Source organism: Zootoca vivipara, chromosome Z2 (assembly GCF_965207765.1).
Source record: "Zootoca vivipara chromosome Z2, rZooViv2.hap1.1, whole genome shotgun sequence".
Taxonomy (NCBI): domain Eukaryota; kingdom Metazoa; phylum Chordata; class Lepidosauria; order Squamata; family Lacertidae; genus Zootoca; species Zootoca vivipara.
Genome location: NC_142585.1, coordinates 26,599,002 through 26,614,914, shown reverse-complemented (window position 1 = coordinate 26,614,914; position 15,913 = coordinate 26,599,002). Strand labels below are relative to the sequence as shown.

The 15,913-nt window shown below is 42.8% G+C and overlaps 1 protein-coding gene across 1 annotated transcript in view; it reads left to right on the top strand.

The window, feature by feature from the left end:
- Positions 1–8,808: 8,808 nt before the first annotated feature.
- Positions 8,809–15,913, top strand: part of TRPC5 (transient receptor potential cation channel subfamily C member 5) — a 166,633-nt gene continuing 159,528 nt past the window's right edge. Inside the window, exon 1 of the mRNA XM_035112475.3 lies at positions 8,809–9,462. The gene's annotated coding sequence lies outside the window, so the exon portion shown is untranslated. The remainder of the gene's footprint in view (positions 9,463–15,913) is intronic.

Below are 15,913 nucleotides of genomic sequence, written 5' to 3'. Positions count from 1 at the left end.
GCCGTCATCACTTCCGCTAAAAGCAAACTCAGCTGGTGAATGCCAACAGAAAAAGAGCATTGTATGGGACCTCTGCAGGGATTAGACTTATTTTAAAAACTAAGGGAGTATCCCTCCCTGGGGAACCCCTCCTCCCCCCCCAAAAAAAAACAGTCCAAAGAGGGCTGAGCACACTAAACATATAAAAATGTTGAGTGTCAACGGAAAAAGAAAACAGAAAACTGAAAAAAAATGGTTCTCTAAATAGGCTCACTTCTGCTAGCCGGATACGCAACAACAGTTTCTTGCAGGTCCCTCTTGTGGCAGCTAAAGAGGACCCTGGTTTTCAGTTGTGGCATTACAAGTGGATACAAGTTGCTGAGGATGGCTATTTCCTTCATGATCCCTCCTTTAGCTTTTCCTGTAGTGTGGACTCAGTAAAAATTTTTACTTTTCAAAAGAAAATGGTTATGCTATGCTACTGTAACAAGATAGGTGCAAAGGGGAGGGACATTTTGTCCGTAATTTACTGTAATTGCTGCAGCCCAGAGGGACTTCCAGAAGCTGGTTATTTATGGCTCTTAATCAAATTTAGGATGTACAACTGATTAGTTTGAATCCCAAACTGAATTAGGCTGATTTGTACTGAATTTGGATCAGGTCAACACAGCTACAGATTACTACAGAATGGGTCAAGAGGACTCAAGTTGATTTGCAGTCCGTTCCAGAGCTCAAATTATAGCTGAAAAAGCCAGACAAACTGTCTCCTAAGTGTTGCAGTTATTAATTACAACACCATATAAGGAAAATGTGAGACTGAGGAGGGGGGTGGGGGTGGAATTGTCTCACTGAGAGCTCTCCCTTTCAATCCAGTGCTAGAATCTCACCCAACAATCTCCATTCACAATGCTTGTGCGTTGAAGTTTTAAAATGCTCACACTGCCTTCACTTTAGCTATCTCTTAGAAAGTGTTAGGTGGCATTTGTTCAGCTGGTGTTTTGTTTCCTTCACAGTAGCTACCTAACTAATCCCAGTCCCACCCTTATACGGATAAAAAGTAGGTGTTGATTGTTTCTTATTATTAGTTATTTAATCAGTGTTACTCTCCTTAATCCTTCCACCAATTTTGCCCTTAGTTATTCAGGTTAGGTTTGTATTTTTAAATAGCTGTGTTCTGTTTTATTTGTCTGCCTTCATTACTGCTTCGTCTTGTGTCTGAAGGTCAATAAGTCAAGTGAGTACATTGAACACAGGTATATTATACATAGTCAGTACACAAGCAGCACACACAATGTAATATTACATATATCAGTGCTGTAGGCAACCTAAGGCCCGTGGGCCAGATGCAGCCCAATCACCTTCTAAATCCGTCCAGCGGACGGTCCGGGAATCAGCATGTTTTTACATGAGTAGAATGTGTCCTTTTATTTAAAATACATCTCTGGGTTATTTGTGGGGCATAGGAATTCATTCATTCCCCCCCCCCCCAAATATAGTCCAGCCCCCCACAAGGTCTGAGGGATGGTGGACCGGCCCATGGCTGAAAAAGGTTGATGACTCCTGTTTTAAATAATTATTAAGAAAAAGGGATCTCTCTCCAGAACATAAGAAGAACCTGCTGGATCAAGTCAATGGTCCATCTGCTCCAAGATCCTGTTCCTAGACCCTGTTCCCCATGGCCAACTAGATATCTATGGAAAACCTAAAAGCAGCACCTCAGCCAAGAGCCCTTTCCCCTCCAGTTGTTTTCAACAACTGGTATTCAGAAGCATTTCTGCCTCCAACGTTGGAGGCAGAGCACAGCCATCATGGCCAGTAGCCTTCAATATGTTCAATATGTGGAAGAGGCCCAAACACAAGAGTCCCAGATTTCTCATTCTGTCCTCTCATCTACAATGACAAAACATCACAAAAAAGTCAAGCCCTGAAAACAGACTGAGGAGTCAATTGTGTCTGCAACAGAAGCTTTGGGAAATGTCTTTTATCTCCCTTGGAAAAAAAAGAGAGTCCAGTCCTTCATTGTACAGAAGAGGAGATATTGTGTATTTTAATTAGATCACAAGAATCACTGGGGAAGGGAAACTGCTTGGCTGTCAGAAATATTTTAGTTTGGAATAAATTATTTAAACTTCAGGACAGGGGGAGTTCCATAAATCCAGTAGAACTCTAAAAAACAAAAACAAATGAACCCCAACCTTTGTTTTATATCAATATATCAAGATAAAAGCTGGAAACCAAACATCAATATCTTTAAATATGGTAAACAAACAAACAAACAAAATATTCCTTAGCTTTCTGGGGCTTGCTATCTTACCCTAGTTCTCATTGAGATGGTCAACCTGTTTGCTCTTTCTTATGCTCCCTGTTTTCATTGGAGAAATGTTGGACAGTATGGAGTTATCCAACCCCTGAGCCGTCTGAAGACAATCCTGTATAGGGAAGGTTTTTTAAATTAAAGTTTAATGTTGTATTAAGTTCTATGTATGTTTGAAGCTGTCCAAAGTGCTGGGGCACCCCAGTAAGATGTGTGGGGCATAAATAGTAAAATTATCATTATGGAATGAAACGTCCCTATTTTCATCAGAGAAATGTCAGAGGGTATGCACTCTGTTTGTCCTGCGATTTCAAGTCACAGGCCTGAGAGGTTTCCCCCTTTTTCTGCCGCTTTCCCCAGGAAAACACAACTGTTTACTATTGAATCAGAACAAACATCAATCAGGTTTTCTACATATTGATGTTTGTTCTGATTCAGCAGTAAACAGAAGATTTCCCTTGAAAAGTGGCAGGGCAAACATTAAACTTCTCTGACCCAGTGAGTTGAAATCCCTTGAAGTGGATGGGCCCTCAGTATGGTTTGGTTTCTCAGGAAAAGAAAGAGAAATAAAAGCTTGTGAGATTAACTTTTTGGTAAGAATAAGGCAACAGAGCAAGTAAAAAGGCTGGGGCTCCCTGTTCAGTCTTGAGATTTGTTGGTTACACAAACCAATTTGGGAATGCCAGAGTCACTCTGATTTGTTATTTGGTGTAAGCACAGAGCCAATGCGTGCCTCCAATAGGTTCTGTTCAGCAGTCATAATTTTCTAAGTAGTCATAATTTTCTGTGAAGCTCCAAAATTTTCTATGAAGCTCCAAAAATGGGTGCTAATGCTGAGTGTTCAGTATATTTAAATGACCTGTATGCTTCCAATTCTATCATAGGAGGAAAATTCTGAAAAGGCTGACCTCTCAAGTTACTTTAGCTCAGCAAGGAAGGCTTTCCTCTTCCTTGCTATCCCTTCACTATTGACAAAATATTTTATTTTTGCAGTCAAGAGCCTGCAAACATCTGGAGGGCACTTCCTATAACAGCACCATGTTGCTTACACCTGTTTGAAGAGGATAGGAATCAAACCAATGGAGTTCAAATTAGAAGACAGAAGATTTCAGCTAAACATTCAGGAGAACCTCCTGATAGCATGAGCAGTTTGATTGCATAACAGAGTACTTAAGAATAAGGAGAATTGTCCTTTATTAAATGTTTTTAACCAGAGATTGGATAGCTACCAGTCAGGGGGGCTGTAGCAGCAGGTTTTCTGTTTTGGCAGGGGCTTGGACTATATGGTTTTTGAGGTTCTTCTCACTTCTTTGTTTCTGTGATCCATTTTTGCTATCACTTTAGGTATGTTTCAATTTCTTATCTAGGGAACTGTCTTTCTTCCTTAGAATCTTACCTTAGTCAAAATCAAAGGTAGCCTTAACTTGAGAAAAGGTGAGTCATCCACCTCAAGCAACATATTTTGTATGGCATTAAGGGAAGCAGAGTGAGAGGCAGGCATATCATCCCTCTTGGGTTTAATTCACAGGACATCCTCCTGCACAATGGAACATTTCTCACCCAAGTTAATTTATTAACATGACAGAGGTAGAGGTTTGTTATTTATAAAGAAAATTCTTTTTTAAAAATTTTTTTTTGGGGGGAGGGGCAAATGCTCCACTGATGTTTAATGATGAAAGAACTGATTTGGAAAGAGATAAGCTTCTGCCTGCTGTTCTTAAACTGACTCTTAAAATCACCTGCTCACATATATTTAGAATGAGCTTTGTACCTCAAAATAAAAGGATTAGACTTGCTAATCCCTAAAAGGTAAGAGAAAGAACAGCAAGCTTTGGAATTTTGTATATTAACATCAGCCTTAGCCTGTGTTAAATATAGAGGCACATGAAAACTTGTGTATAGCATGGCTAAAATATCCCACTTGGGATGGAACAATGATCTGAGCCATGGTAATTTTAATTCTGGTTGGTTCAGACATACTTTAAACTTCACTGGAGGGTGACTGAGTCAGAAATGATCCATCAAGCAGTGTTGGAGTAGACCAATGTTCTTCAACTTTGGACCCCAGAAAGTGGCAAATTACAACTCCCATCACACTCAACCATTTTAACTACTGGACAAGGATGGTGGTGATTGTAGTCCAGCATCAGGCGACCCTTGGTTGAAGAACATTCGTCTCCTCCAGCAGTGTTTCCATAGGGTCTGAGAGGGTCTTTCCAAAAACCTACTCCTTTTAACTGGAGACACCAGGGTTTGACACTGGGACCTTCTGCTTGCAAAACATATACTCAGCCACTGAACCATGTTTGCTTGCTCCTTTTTATATAAAGTAAGGGGTTGGGCTGGGTACATGTAGGTATCATGTTCCAACTTAGACCCTCCAGAAGGGATGTGGCCCTTCAGATGTTGTTGGGCTCCATCAGCCCCAGGGATGATGGGAGCTGTAGTCAAACATCCTCTAGAGGGCCACAGGTTCCCCATTCCTGGCCTACATGATAGGGTACTTCCAAGTTTTAACTGAGTCCAGGCTAATTCATGGGAGATCAGGACCATGGTCAGCTCACTGCCAAACTGGGTAAGGAGTCCTTCTGTATTCAAGGCACCAAAGATTGGCAAGCTTTAAATGTTGCTCCAGCATAGGAAACAGCCAGCTGAGAGCTTAAGTAGTCCTGCAGCCAAGTTCATGTTCCCCTCATAGTGAGCTAGAAATTTGTCCTGAAGTGCAGAGAGGTGTGTATGTGTGTGTATAGGGTTCTGTTACACCCACCCACATGTCCATTTTGGCATAAAAATAAGACACCCCCCCACTTTCCCCTATATATATGAATGGGTCAGATATACAAATAAGCAAACATGGCTACCTACATCACATCCAATATGTTTCTGGGTATGTGTCTAAATGCATCTGGGCATATTTCCCCACCTCTTCTGACTTACTCTCCTATGCTAGTTTTGCTCCTCTAGAAACTAGATTTTAAAGAACAGCGCTGAACATTTTTTCTGCCCCCCCCCATATCCCATTAATTAATAAGAAAATATATTATGTTAAAATTAGGAAGGGGGGGGGAGAGAAATTCGTTGGAATGTTCATGGGTGGAGTGTGGAGCTTGGTTATTTTTCAAGGTGAGAAGAGGGGTTGTGAATGTTCTTTCATTGCTGTTGTTTATTCAACAAATCATTGGGGGGGTGAGGGTCTGCATTGTGCAGTCTTTTTTCTGTGTCTTTGCTCACCAAAAACCCCATGACTTCCTGTAACTGTGTGAATGCAAATAGGTTGTATACATTGAAGCCCTGACACAAACAATATCCTCAGCTGCCATAACGTAAACTCAACCCACTAACATCTGAAGTAAATTCTAAAGCACCATGTAACTGGGGGAGAAAAATAGAAGCTTATTTCAAAGGGGGGCGGGATGGAGACAGATTTCAGCACAATACAACGTAACATCCAACTTAATAGTTATATGTTAAGATCTTCATGATAGGACAGAGACCAATCTCTTGCTTATGGTATGTGCATTGATGGTGCAAGCATATGTGTGCGATTTTATTTTTTATCTTTTGTACAGGGTTGTGGCTACTTGGCAAGTAGGAAGGAAGATGTATTCATACAGGTGAGAAAGAGTCCCTGCCCTGCAACAACTGGGAGCAGATTTTCATTATTTCATACAGGAATAATGGAGATGCCAGGGATTGAACCTAGGACTTTCTGCATACAAATGGATGTTCTACTACTGAGCTACATCCCTATCCCCAATAAATCCTTGTTTCTCAGAGGCAAAGAGGGTACTATTCCCCTAATGATTTATGATGCCCTCTATAATTTCATGATTTTCACAGGAATAACAGGTCCACATTTTGCATTGCATTCATTTTCTTTTTGGTCATACCCAAGAGTTAAACCTTCATGAAATGGTTTTGCCTCAAAATTGTCAGCGGGGCTGATTCTTAGAACACTTAATCTGCATAGCTAAGTTGGGTTTAAAACTGATTACAAGGATACCTGGAGCCAATTTACACATTACATGGGAGACCCATGATTAGTGTTTAAAAACAACACACCCCTGAAAATGCAGTTTCGGAGTGGGGTGGATGACTGAAAAATTAATCAAAACAGTATTGTTATGAAGGGGGTGCTTAACGCTTCTCCCAAGGCCATATTTGTAATCAAAATGGCCCCATTTGCTTTCCCACCTGTAGGAAAAATAGGGCAAATCTGATTGCAAAAATGGCACTCAGGGAATGAACTCCACACACACACCCCAAACTGCTTCTGCAATCAAATTTCTTCCTCCTTGCGTTTCAGTGTTGTTGGGATATATGCAAAAGCATTTGGAGACCAATCAAGGTATCTAAGCATAATGTGGTCCTTGGCATGAAATCTATGCAGCTGAAATGTTCTAATTTTCTTGTTAGATGTAGAGAAATTTATTTTCCCAAAGTGTGGGGATAGTACAGTAAACCTTTGAGCCCAGCATGGTATTTGCCACATTGCATTTGTGTCTTGAGCCTCAGAGGGAGAAATTATATACTACTGGCACCACTCACCCAGACATCAAATGATACTGTGAATATGGAGCTTAAAGGTCCCAAATACCAAGTGATGCATGAAGCATGATGGCAGCTGTTGTGTGGCTCTTTGGTGTGAGGTTTGTTGCTGTCAGCTGCTAAAGTAGTGTGAGATGATTTTAAAAAATGAAGAAGAACCTATTGTGCTTATCTTCACTTATCATTTCTCTGAGCTGATGAGTTGACTTAGGGAAACATGGAAGAGCTACTGCATTCTTGCATGAGTTGAGTTCCTGAGTGGTTCTGTCCCTCGGCATCTTTGATGAGCTCACTTCCAGGGTGCCAAGATTTTGCTGAGCACGAAGCCTTGTTTGCCAGTTTAACTGCATCCTCCTGTCAAGAGCAAGCCTCTCAGCTCAGATGTGGCTTCAGAATTAAGGTGTACCAGACATCTGCCAGAAACTGCACCTAAGCAAAACTGTGAACAGAGGTTAGGAAAATGATTACCTGCCTGATATGGAGTCAGGTTGCTGGGCCATCTATATCAGTACTGTCTTCAAAGTGATGCACAGCAGCTCCTCAGGGTTTCAGCTGGAAAGTGGGCATTCCCAGCTCTTCCCTGAGATCACAGGGATCAAACCTGGGACCTTGTGCATAGAAAGCATGTCCTCTACCACTGCTCTAGGGTCCTTCTCAAACTTAAAAGATGTAGATTTTCAGCTGTGCTTTTGAGTCTCACCTTTGGTTCAAATGCAACCACTTTCTCAAGCCAGGAGGCAAGTTAAGCAGAACAGGAGCTTTTCCTTTGCTGCTTTCATCTATTTCCAGGAGCAGGTTAATGTCGTGGAGAACAGAGGATTTTAGGAGAGGGCATAGGCCTCTAAACATAACATGCTGATTTTTCTGATTGCTACTTCTATCATAGACCTGGTTACAGGTAGGTAGCCGTGTTGGTCTGGATCGAAGTAAAATAAAAAAATTCCTTCAGTAGCACCTTAAAGACCAACTAAGTTTTTATTTTGGTATGAGCTTTCGTGTGCATGCACACTTCTTCAGATACCTTCAGATACTTAGTTGGTCTTTAAGGTGCTACTGAAGGAATTTTTTTATCATAGACCTGTTTTGTTAAGACCAAGAGTGGTGTTTTGGTTAGAGTGCCAAACTAGCACCTGGGAGTCCAGGGTTCAAATTCTCACTCAGCCACGAGACACACTGATTGACTTTGGTCACCACTTCTCAATTTAAATTACCTTACAAGGTTGTTATAAGAATAAAATGGGGCCAAGGGACACCAGATAATATTGCGTTGAAATCCTTAGAGGAAAGGTGAGATATCATCACCACCTTGAGGCCTTGGGCATTCAGGTGCCCCTTCCTGACTTCTTATGAATTGACTTATATTTTCATTTGTGCAGCTGGCTTTGAATTGTTCTGATCTGCTGGTTTTCCCTCTGCTGCCTGTTTTCCCTTCTCTCTGTGTGTTGATTTTTTAAAAATTGCATTTTGATACCCTTGCTTCTGGTCACCTCTGACTTCTTAAAGAATGGAGGGATGGGGGATGTGGTACCCTCCAGATGTTGTTGGACTCCATGACCATTGGCCATGCTAGCTGGAGCTACTGAGTAATGAATGCCAACAACATCTGGATGGCCACAGGTTCCCCACCCCTAATATATGGTTTCCCTTACACAAACACACGCCAAAACCAAATAACCACCCCCACCTGAATAACCCCTGCTATCCACATCAGGAACCTAACATGATCTTCCTTTTCTTTTTAAATGTTTTGGGCTGTGGTGGCTTTCTGGGGTGTGTGGGGAGTGCACTTTAAAAGGACTCTTAGCTAAGCGAGGTTGTGGATTTGGGCTGGAGCTTGCAAACAGTCTCTTCCTCCCCTCCTGCCCGAGCGCACCCCCACCCCCTCTGTCGATGGCGTTTTCCAGAACCCCGTGAGAAGCGAGCAACGACCGAGAGGGCTGAATCCCAGTCCAGGCGGAGAAACGACTGGAGTGGCGGGTGGGGGTGGGGGAGAGGAGCCAGTGAGCAGCGTCTGCTGCTGCCGCTGCGGGCAAGACTGCTAGTCAGTTTCGCGCCTCTCTCCCCCACCTCTGCTAAGGTGGTGACACGGATCGCTCGTCTTCGGGCGGGAGGGAACGGGAGTCTCATCAGCAACCCTTTGCTGCTCTCTGCTCCCATCAAACCCGGAATTCAGGAGCAACAGCGAAGGTGGCGGTGGCTGTGGAGGAGGTTTGGGATTGTAGCCAATCCAGAGCGCAAAGAAGCGAAGACTGCGTCTGCCTGGCGCCCCCCCCCCCAATTCATTCTCTCTCTCTCTCTCCCCCCCCCCCCACACACACCTTGTGCCCGCTTGGCTTGGGACCTGGCTTGGAAAAATGAAGATGCCGTGACGTCTAAAGGTTGGTTGCCCGATGGGCAAGTTTGGTGGGGCCAAGTAAAAGAGTCCGGTGGAAGAAGGAACCGCGGGACTCCTCTTCCCCCACCCCGCGCTCCTCCGTCTCCCCTACCCACGCCAACGGCCACGGGGGCTGGATTATTATTCCTGTTGTTGCATCCCTGCCAAAGAGGAGCGTGCCTCATCCACGAGGGAGCCTGAGGATCACAGTCCGGATCATGTAGAGCTCCAATTGTTTCTCGCTTAGGTGAGTCTGCTGGAGCTCGAGGGGTGCGGAGGAGGAGGAGGAGAGGGGTCGTGTGTGGAGGGAAGCGGTGGGCTTTGAACCCTTGACGGGGATCTGCTAATGCTTTGTCTGGCATGAATCTGATCTGTGCGTGTTCCATGGGCTGGAAAGGAGAACTAAATGTTGGGGTCATGGTGGGGGCCATGTAGGGATGGTTCAGGATTAGTTAGGGGTACAATATAGGGAGGGAGGGAGAAGCCCCCCATCGTCTCTCTCAGATTATGTGTCTTTCCTCGTGGAGCTCCTGAATCTTGTAAGGTCTGGGAGCAAAGTCAGCCACAGTCCAATGCTCTTTAAAGAGCAATGGTGCAGACAGGTGCAGATGGATTGCAGTTGTACCCCAAGAATAAGCTGTGGAACCTGGTGAAAAGTCCGCCCTCCGCAGCAACCTGATATCACATTTCTCTCTGCTCCCCCCCCCTCAAAATCGCACCTCTGAATATGGTGCACAACAACAACAAAAAAGGCAGGAGGGAAGGGGTGGGTGACACTACCATTCCCAAGGTAGACAGACCTTGTAGGAAGCATGTTTCTGTTTTGTTTTCTTACTCCAAAGCAAATCCATCTTAATTCAACCGGACTGACTCCCAAGCAAGTGTGCAGAGGATTTACAACTCCTTTAACAGCCTGATCCTATGCATGTCTTCTCAGAAGTGAGTCCATTTGAATTACTCCCAGGTAAGTGGGGATGGGATTGCAGCCAACACCTGCCTTTATGGAGCAGCTATGTTTGACCTGGACAACACTTTGCTTTGTGGGGATGCACCTTGAAATAAAGGTTGCTGTTGTGGTCTCCAAAAGAGAGGAGGGGAGAGAATCAACCCGATGAAAGAGAAAAGATGTGTGCTGCTTCACATGTGATTTTGTTTCGGTGCACACTTACATCATTTATTTTGTAAGTGTGCATCCTAAAAATGTAATGTGTAGATGAGATAGAACATGTGTTTGGAGGAACAGGTGCCATAAGGATGCACCCCTCACAGGCAGAAGACTGGGTGCAGAGCCTTGCCAACTGGTCCAGCAGCAGCCCTCGATTTGCTTTTTTAGTGCTTGCAAAGGCCCTTGAGAAGAAGCCCTCTTTGCTGCTGAAGATCCCTGAAAGGCCATCTAGGGTAAAAGGGAAGAGATTGGCTTGGTTTTATGATTTGCTCATAGCCTTGCAAGGACCCGGGCTTCAAAACCAGCCTCCCTCTCCCTTTCCCTTTTTAAAGACCTGGTATGATTGCTTTCTGGGCTTCCCCCGCCCCTTCTCCCAGGATACTGAGTGCCTCAAGTCTCCCTCTCAGACACTGTTTAGCCCTCAGAGAACTGTAAATCCAACACCTGTCACAGCAAAGAAAGCAGAATGGAGGGGATGCTGCAGGTCTCTTTCCATCTCCCTTTGCTATGCATGTAATCAGAAAATATGTTGAAGCAGGGGATTCGGCAGGAAAGTGGATTTGACTTCTTCACCAGGGCACTCGCTATGCAGCAGTTAGAAAAACCAAAGTGGCCACGCATTGCCAAACTGGCCTCCATTCAGGACAGCTCAGGAGGCTGCGCAAACTTGCAAAGGTGCCAACTCCTTTGAATTTTATTACCAGAGAAGGGGCAGGGAATGGCGAGGTCTTAAATCTAAGTGACAGTCTTTAATTTACAGTAGGCTTAACTGTGTGCTCAATTTTTGTTTAATGTGGTGTGGATTTTATCCCTGGCACAGGTTAAATGCCAGTATAAATGCACACCTATATTTATACAAGTGAAGAATGAAGGGGTGTGTGTCTGCATTTTTAGTGTTTTGTCACACAAACAAACCATTGGAACCCAAAAGGTAGACATGATGTATTTGGGAGGTATTCTGTGCTCTAAAGGTTGCACATCAGATGCAGTTCTCTTCTTCTCTACCCTCAGCTGCCAGCTGTTCGTCTATTTGTGAGCTCCCCTGATATTTTAAAATGCACACACTACTTCTTTAAGATTGCAATGACTGTTCACCTCTATTTGATTTCATGATACATGGGATTTAACTGCTGCCCTCTGATGCTTCAACAGTTTCCAAGCATTTGAACTCCTTGCTAGTGTTATTGACACAGATGATTCAAACACGTAGGCTCCTGCTACCAGTGCTCTTATCATAATTGGTGCTCTCTTGGGCCACCTAGAAACTACATGGACTTCCTTTTGTGTCCCAGGCTGAATCAAAGGGGACATTGGTCTGAACTTTATTTGCTGTTCTGCCTATTTCTACTGTTGCCATCAAATCTAGTTTTGTCTGAGAACCTTCCTGGAGCAGCAGGAGCCAAAGTAGGCTAAACATTGCATCAGGTGAAATTTAAATCAGGCATGTTTAGTGCAGTGTCCAAGTAGTGGTAATGGAGTAGGAAGTTTAGGGAGAAGGTGTAGGGGTCCTTTTCTGTAGATCTGTCAAGCCACAATATCTGTTTACTCTTTCCAGCAAAGATCAAGATTTCCCAAGTGACCTTTGGCAAATCTTTTGTTTTTTTTCTGATGCTTTGCTATTTCTCCCCCTGCAAAAAAAAATTGTTGCCGTACTTTGATGCTGGCTTTCTTAATCCTCTTTCAATAAAACTAAGAATTGGACATAGCCAGTTTTGTGGGATATTTTTCTAGCCCAAGTGATTTCCAGTGTAGTATGAAATTGATATGGAGTGGACCCAGGTGGCGCTGTGGGTGGTTCGAATCCCTGCAACGGGGTGAGCTCCCGTTGCTCAGTCCCAGCTCCTGCCCACCTAGCAGTTCGAAAGCACATCAAAGTGCAAGTAGATAAATAGGGCGGGAAGGTAAACGGCGTTTCTGTGCGCTGCTCTGGTTCGCCAGAAGCAGCTTTGTCATGCTGGCCACATGACCCGGAAGCTGTCTGCGGACAAACGCCAGCTCCCTCGGCCTATAGAGTGAGATGAGCACCGCAACCCCAGAGTTGGACACGACTGGACCTGATGTTCAGGGGCCCCTTTACCTTTACCTTTAGCATGAAACTGACACATGTAGTTTAGGAAGGGGGTTCTCTACCCCAAGCCAATTCAAATGTTCCCACCAAAGACATGTGTGTCATGTCAGATGAATAGCATTTATATCCTCCTTTGGACCAGATTTTGCTGGAAAAACTACATGGGGCTTTAAACAAAAAACACCTAAAATGGGCTGACATTATCTGGGGTAAAAAACAGATACGCTATGGTTAAGGTTCAGCTGGTTTTCTTATAATATTTTTTTTTTTTTGTAAAGTGGCTGAAATTCAGGGACATTGTGTATTCCTGTGCAGTTGACTAAACTAGGATGAATAGCATGGATTCCAAACTCATTTTCTTGGAAGAAGGTTTTAAGAGAAGTGCTGTATAAATGCAAAACATGCTTACTGCTGATATCAACCTGCAGCAGAAGCCACTGTGCTGTTGATTTCTTTCCCTAAAGCCTGAAATAAAAGAATCCAAAACTTGTACCATTTTTCTATATATGCGGATCAAAAAGGGCTTGGAAATCTAGCTTTATTATACTGAATAAAAAAGCACAGGGAAGAAAAGAGACACGTGCTCATTTGTTCTCTCTCTGAATATTCACATCCTGTTCTTTTAATTTGAAGTGCTTAACTGGGAGGTAAAGGAAACATCATTATTTTCCTTTCAGCTCACCTAATGAGCACTAACTGCATCTATATATGAGAGCAAGTACATGGTTCTGTTGACACAAACATGGGCTCTTCATGTCCCCTCTCTTCTCATATTTTGATTTGCAATTATTCTTAGTTATTGTTGTTGTTCTCACTATGCCAACAATAAATGGATGAGCAAGTTATCAGGGAAATGTAGCTCACATAATTTAAGATATTGGGTTGCACACACATTCCCTATAATGAAAGAGCCCAGGTGTTGGCTTGGTTTTGAGCTGTGAAAAAGTAAGACACATAATTGTTATAATGCACCCTGCTACTGCTTTTGATTTGATGTGCAGAAGATCTAGAAAATCTGGACTGCAGAATCTTGGTGTTTTCCCTAAACAATCACTTTGTTTCTATCTCAGGGGGTTATAAATTTGTTTTCCAAGTTGAGCTTCCCTTTGCCCTCTACTTGAAGCAGATGATCCTCCTCCCATCAGCTTGGAGCTGGGAGGGGTATTTTTGCTCCTGCATTTGTGATTAGTTTCGGAGGCACCACGAAACCCTCCAAGCTGGCAAAGAGGGTAAGGGGTTCATCCCTGTTGTTTAAGCTTTGGAAGTAATCCAACTGCTTCCAGGTGTTCTACGCTTTCGAAGTGATATGGAGAGGTTTTAGCATGAGATCAGGGAGGAGACCCTACTCTTCACCCTCTTGGGAAAATTTGAGGAGACTTCTTGGATAGCTACTAAGAGTAATCCAAAATTGTGGGTCGTCACTTTAAATATATATTTGCCACACACATTAAAAATCGTAATAGGCTTAATATTGAGGGCATTGGGAATGCTTCCATTTTTTGGCCTTGGGGAGGAAGGGTGGGATATAAATTGAATTAATTACAATAACAACAACAGTAACCAACACCACTGCTTTCCACTTTGTTGGTTTTAAATTAAATTTCCAAATGGGGGCTCTTCCCCAAACGTATTAAACTATGTAAGAGAAGACAAAGATTACAAACCTTCCATACAAGCAAAGTTTCACCTTTATCCAAGTAATTAACATATTTAGTCACTATTTCTTGAGTTTTTTAAAAAATGAATTCCTCAATTCTATCAGAGTCAGTTGTCATGATTTAGTGATTTTTCCATGACTTTTAAAAACTGTTCCTCTACCAACATAGCATTTGAAGATCCCCAAGGCTTTGCTAGTTCTCTTTTAGAAGCTGTCAATAAATTTGCCACCAATTCCGTATCTCCATTTTCCTTGCAGCATAATTTAAAATATTGCATTTGATCCTTCAGGAGATACCAGTTCTTCCGAAGCAACATTTACTAAAAATAACAATGTGCGCACATTTATCCTTCATGAATGGCTTGTTTCACATATCCTGAAAAAGAACTAAAATGGAAATGAAATGAGAAAGAGGACTTTCCCCCCCAACCTAATATTTCTCAGAGTAAGGCTGAATATGATTTTGCAAGAATTTTTGTTATGTGCTCTTTTTCTTATACTTTAAGGTATGGATAAATCGGCCAGTCTATCAATTTTTAAAAATAGAATTCCATGTGCTTAAGCAAAACTAGAGTGCATATTTGAGCTCTTGGAACAGTTAAACATAGCTATTCTGTGTTCTTGAGTATATCCTCTTCCTTAAAAGCATTAATTAGTACATTTCTGGATAGGCTGGAGTGGGAGACCTAATCTATCATTCTTCAGAAGAATGTCCTTGCAACCAGCAAGCATGTGGAGATCCATTGTGAACCTGACCATGATGAACACCACCTGTTTATTTATCTGCCAGTCCCCCACAAAAAAGTGCCCCAAATGGCTCACAACAAAACAAATGAACAAAAGTAAATAGAAAAATTAAAAACATATCAAGAACAATTAAAAATAATCACAATATCAACAAATGCAAACAATGTTAGCTTTACTCCAGAGTAGACCCATTGGAAGTTAATGAATATAACTAACTTGGTTTCATTAATTTCAAGGGGTCTGCTCTGGAGTAGGGCTAACATTGGATACAATCCTAAATCCACACAATGTTATATAAAACAATATAAACAAACCAATCTAATCCAACAGATTAAAACTGAATGGGAGAGAAAACTATGCCTGGCACACAAGTAAAATGATAGAATACAACAGCTAACCACACCTCTCACTTGTGAAGTCCCTCCCAGGCTCTCACTTGGGTCTGCTCTCCTAAACACTTCCCCTTCTTTCACTTGTAGGGTTGCCAGACTCAATAGAGGACAGGACTCTGTGCCTTTAATTGCCCTGCTCTCTTTTGAGTCTGGAAACCTTAAAGAGAAACCAGCAGACCCTTTGTTTAATTTCCAAGCAATTGGAAATTGCTGGTTTCTCTTTAAGGTTTCCAGGCTCAAAAGAGAGCAGGGCAATTAAAGGCACAGAAGTCCTGTCCTCTATTGAGTGTGGCAACCCTATTCACTTGCAGAGGTAAATATTGCCAGTCCTCCTTCAAGTCACACATACCCTCACAGTTTTTATATTCTTCAATCCCTCTCTTGCTACAGCCCTTTCAGCACTATTCACAAGGCAGTTCCTTTGATGAGCCCCAACTCCATCTTGAAAATTAAAGCCCCAATACCACACTCTGATGAGCTGGTCCTATAGGGCTACTGTCTCTAGCCTTGTGGTTCAGCTTGAGACAGGGATGAGCAAATCATAGCTGCCAATTTATCCCTTTTTTACAGGGATTTTCCCTTATGCTGAATAGGCTTCCTCGCGAGAAAAGCGAAAACTTGGCAGCTATGGAGCAAATCTGTATTGGTTTCTCGTTTTGCCAATCTTCA